The sequence below is a fragment of the Anoplopoma fimbria genome, chromosome 13 (assembly GCF_027596085.1).
Source record: "Anoplopoma fimbria isolate UVic2021 breed Golden Eagle Sablefish chromosome 13, Afim_UVic_2022, whole genome shotgun sequence".
Lineage (NCBI taxonomy): Eukaryota > Metazoa > Chordata > Actinopteri > Perciformes > Anoplopomatidae > Anoplopoma > Anoplopoma fimbria.
The window spans coordinates 3,135,410-3,141,231 of record NC_072461.1 but is presented as its reverse complement, the minus strand read 5'-3'; positions in this window follow the sequence as shown (position 1 = coordinate 3,141,231).

Here is a 5,822-nt window from a genome sequence, read left to right as displayed (position 1 = left end):
TCTAATGAGCAGCCACTCAGTTTCAGTCTGTTGACTCTAATCACTGGTTTGTTCTCAGCATGTTACTCTTGACTGTCACACAGTGTCAAACCTTCATGTGTAGCTGACAGCTCAAAGCTTCACTCTTCTTCATTAAGTTGACACACACATGCCAAATGCACACATTCAGGCGTGTGCATGTATGGCCCATATGTTCAGAAATGTGAACATTTGTTTGGATCACATCACATGCACAAACATACAGGTTTTGCAATAAACATGCTATTGTTGCTGTTCAGTTCCTGGCTAAATCCAACAATCAGATAATATCACCTTGTAGGCAAGCCACCGCAAGCATGAAAGAAGGGAGGAAAAACTACGTAATACAGTCCGATAAAGAACTAGATCCTTTCATCTGTTCCAACAAGACCAGACAACAAGAGAAGGGTCCTGACTGTTTGCCTCAGCTTGTTTGGAGGAAGTTTATATTCACAGTCAGCTCTCCTCCACATATGTTTGAAGCCCTTTGAAATATGACATTGTACTGTATTATTATGGTATATAAATACTGAATAATGATTAGTTTAATGTTATACAGAATATCCAACAAAGGTACTTAATTGACTTTTGGAAAAAGGCTATATGTCAAACATACCTGCCTTTACTGAGGAAAGATTATATCAATATGCAAATTTGAAAATGCTACTGTGGGGGAATGCGGCTTTCATTATTCGAGCCACACAGGGAACCTCCCAGACTGGTCAAAGTGTGTGTGTGTGTGTGTGTGTGTGTGTGTGTGTGTGTGTGTGTGTGTGTGTGTGTGTGTGTGTGTGTGTGTGTGTGTGTGTGTGAGAGAGAGAGAGAGAGAGAGAGAGAGAGAAAGAGAGAGAGTGATAGTGAGAGAGACTGATTATTGTTGTACCAAAAGTTGATTTTCAGAGTCATTGCGAGATTTGCCGTTTTGGACATGAATTAAAAATTGCTGGCATTAAAGAAAAACCCTCTCATTATTACAAATTCTTTGCAAAAATGGTAAATCACAGATGCAGTTAAACTAATATCAATCCACAACGTCCTGCACAATGAAAATCTATATATATATATATATATATATATATATATATATATATAAACAAAGGCATGGCTCTTTGGATGGCAATATGTTTCAATGTGTTCTCAGTTCGAGATTGAATAATCTGGAACAATCTTCGTGGTGAGGAAGAATACCAATAACTTCAATGATCCCCTGATCTTCCTTTAGCGCCACCATGAGGTTCACATTTGTAGTTTTGAGCTTTCTTGACCCTCCTCAGCAGAATGAAAACATTAAACTTTATTCAATGGTAATCGTACAACATATGTATGAAATTTGGCCTCTGCATTTAACCCATCCTAAGGAGCAGTTCTCAATTCTTCCAATACTTCGGTTTATCACCAAAAACATAAATACATGTAAAACTAACGGTGTTCCCATCAGCCTAAGCTGTATTTTGTGTTCAGTGCTCATATGTTAGCATGTTAGCTAAACTAAGATGGTGAACAAATTATACCTGCTCAACATCAACATGTTAACTTAACTCTTGTTGCTCAATAATATCATATATAAATGAAATAAGCCACACATAAAAGTACACTTTTAATACACTGCAGATATTCAAAAACAACTGAATTTGTTGGGTTATATATCATTGAAGCATTTGGGCAAATTAGTTTTGGAGGAGTACACTTCACCACAGAGCTTGAAATGCCTGGCACTGCTGAAACATATGGGATGAATTATTCGCACAACGCTGAGGAAGAGAGAGAGAGAGGCGGAGAGAGACAAGAATATTTCCACCAAATGATTAACTCAATAATTGAACGTTGCCTTTTATTTTGTTGTTTTCGGCCTTTTGAAGCTGCACTGTTCCATGCTATCACTGAGCTGATGGAAGTGTAATGGAGTGTGGAGGAACAGTGCCAACTTCAGCAGAAATGCCTGTGGTTTTGCCTTCCAGCCCAATACTAACAGCACAGCAGACAAACAGAGCAGATGAAAACCAACGGAGGAGTTGAAATCATTTTTAACACAGAGACACGCTCCCTGTGCGTCACATAATCTCATCCACTAAGGGGTGTGTGTGTTCGCTACGGGGGTCCATTAATAAAATATGACTGTATCATATAATAGACTCATCTGCCAAATTACAGGAGACAGAGAGACAGCTTATTAGGAGGATTGAGGGGGAGGTGTGTGTGTGTGAGAGAGAGAGAGAAAGAGTGTGTGTGCGAGCTGGAGCCTGAATAGAGAGATTAAGTGGCCTACTCTCATCAAAAAGGCACATTACCTAAGTGTTGGCATCATTAATAAGACTAAGGCAGAGCCAATCTGCTAACAAAAGCTTTAACTGTGACCAAGGAGACATGGGAGAGGTGGACAATTACTCCCTACTACTGTGCAGAGGAAATCATTTTATTATTTATTTTCTTTCTCATCCCACCAGCACACACATTTAAGCGTATATATTCATGCAGTTACATATACGCAGATATGTACATTTTCACACATACTTATGCGCATCCACACACACACCTCACACGCTCACACACAAAACAGGGCACCGCTCTAAATCCAAATCAAACTGCCATGAGTCACACTGTCACCGTGGCAACAGTGGCCAGCTCCATGCAGAACACATTCTGTCATATCACTGGTGTTTTTTTTCTTTTTTTCTTCTATGCGCCACACACAGACGTAACCAACTTTCAGCTACAGTAATTCCTTCACTGATCTCTCAAGTGGATCGATGAATAAAGCACTGGAGTGTGTAGGTTGGACTGCTTGAGGTCATAGTTCAGATTGTTATCATTCAGATCCATAAAAGACATTTCATCTCTCTTCATCTCAAACTGGAAAACTGCATCCGTGTAGCCGACCTGTCATATTTACTGTCTTGACTACAGTTAGAGATGGTGCTCTCTGTTCTGTGGATATGACATGAGGGCTTTGAGGGCTTTGAGACGCACTGATACATTTCACCACCAGGTGGTGTCTCCCATCGCTGTGCAGAGGAGAAAGAGAGAGGAGGGAGCTAAGAGTTGCCTGCTCTATCCATCTTCATAAACACAAGCAATAGTCATCCTCTGAAAACAGCAACAGAGATAGATTGGGCGGTTACATGGCAGGCTTCCTGGTTAGTTGTCCTGCACTGCAGGACTATCTCTTGTAAATGTATAGCTTTGTCTGTTGTTGGTGGTCTGGGTGTCACTGGCACTCACTCATACACCCTGACTCAAATTTGTATCGTTAAGACTTGGAGATAATCATAATTAGTAAGCGACAAAATTGGTTGAAATTCTGCATAATAAGCAATGTCAATTTTTTTTTTAGACAGTGATTCAATTCAATTCAGTTTATTTTGTATAGCCCAGAATCACAAATTACAAATTTGCCTCATAGTGAAGGGAGACCGGAAATGTGGAGAAAGTGAGTAGAGGAATGACATGTGGCAAATGGCCTGGTCAATCAACCTGCTTTGGGCATTTAAACTAACCACTCGGCTATCAGGTCGCCAGCACCAGTGTCACTTTTGAGAGTCTTCTTTTTGTCCTCTGCTTTTTTTCAGAAGGGAAACTGCAGCACTTGGAAATCAGGCAGTCACATTAGGAAAGTACTACATTTTATTTTTAAATAAAAGGTGAGATTGGGATGACATTCTGCGCCCATTAGAATAGGTAGATATAACAGTATATGTCTCTGATGGAAATGAATTGCCAAAAGGCAACACATACAACTATGACAGTTTACAGCAACTTCAGATAGCTGTTTATAGTAGGTAAGAATTATAGTTATAGTTCCACAAATTTGTCCTTTTGCCTTCCATTGTGTGCTACCAGGTCATATAGAGTAAAACGCTGATTTGTGCAGGTTTGATGAAGTGGGCAGAATTCGGGAGGAAGATTCAACAATTAGAGAGTATAATCACCAAAGGCTCGCTCACTTAATCTATTAAACACTTCAAAGCTGCCACCAAAGGAGGCTCATACTCTGGGCTGGCAGCGTTGTTAGGGATGCAGCTGGCTGTCGTTGGGCTGTGGTTAAATATCTTAAACTGTGACCGGTACTGCATCCTCTTGTTGGCTCTTGTTTGACCACCTTTTCACCTCTACAAACAAATGAGCAGTACAGACTGACAACAGCAGTAAAGCAAAGCAAAACTTTAGCATTTCAGCAGAATTACAGACATGCCTGTATTCTCAGCTCATAGGCATAATGTGAGAAAAACACAATGACAGAGTCAGGAAAATGTTTATGATGACTTGTTTGTGTTTTCTTTCAGCAAATTTTGAGGTAGCTAGTAATGTTTTTCTCACACAGGTAGAGAACCTATGTGCATGTTGATGGTCAATGTCATTAACTTTAGTCTTTGTCATGTGTTCAAGTGTGACTTGCCCCTCAACCCAAAATTCCTTCATCCTAAAGGAGTCTGGTCCACAGAGGATTGGGAGGAAGATCCTCCCAAATTCTTGGAACATTTTCCATAAAGGAGGATTTTTAAGTTTGTGAACAGAAAACCTACAGGCCCCAGCTGAACACTTTAATTTATAAGCTCTGTCGTCCTCCTACACTTTCTGAGTACATTACTCCACCACTACATTTAATTTACCGTCTGTATTTCTAGATAACATATCATAGCACCGATCCAGTTCTGCAAATACTTCATTCATATACCCTGCACCTTTTTATTATACTGAAATATTTCTGCCTTGCACAGATGTCACAGAAGATAAGATTTGTACGATTTTATAATAATGTCACGCTTGGAGCAACAAAAAGGCAAAACAATAGCTGGGAAGGTTTAAATTCAGTCCAGCATGGGGGCTCCACCTATTGACCAGGTGGAACATAATGTACATTTTCTATTTAAATGAAAAATGCAGTGTGGATATATTTAAATATGCATGTGCTCTTTATATTTCATGTGATTTTTTATATTCCCCCGTGTATTACTGATCCAGGAAACTGAAGAAACTTAATTTGACACTAAACCTGGTTTAAATCAACATTTTGCGCATCTAATTTATGACCGACACCTTTCATGCAGCATGTGTTTCATTGTGATCACAGGTGATACATCTCATCCTCTCTCGTGTGCTGAATATGAAGTGGGGCCATGTGGGGCTCATCTACAGGCATCATTAGAGAGTGATTTGGGTGCAGCCCCGACTTTTTTTCAGCATAGCACCGGTAGTGCCAACGGTTCCATCAGCACCACAGATACACTGAGACACATTTGGGCAGCTCACCCTGCAACCATGGTAACAGAAGAATTTTACTAGTTGGCAGCAGCCAATAGTGGGGCACTTCCCTCTCTGGCTCCGTCCAATAACCGAGCAGCCTGCAGCCCAGCCCACATAGAACAGACACTGATGGGCTAGTGCAAGGAGGATTTAGAGATGTAGGCTTGGCTAATGAACAAGTACGAGAGTAAGAGCGTGTAGGTATGTGTGTGTGTGCGTTTGACTGAGGCTGTAGCATAATCTAATGAGAGGATTCCCTCTCTTTTAACCGCAACAAGCGCACACATCGCAGGTTAGTACTCATTCATTGAGGCCATCTGACAGCCAGCACAAACAATACAGCAAACCCTTCTGTCATCTCGCTCCCACACACATCGACATGCATGCTGCACACACACACATTCACACACACAAACACTCACACATACAAGGTCTCAACTGGCTCTTGTCACAGAATAACGGCCTTATCTTGGCCTGTGACAAAGCAGTTTTAAGGAGATCAGAATATCAAATACGAACCAATCTTAAGCAGAAATAAGAAAATATGTGCCACCATCATCTGT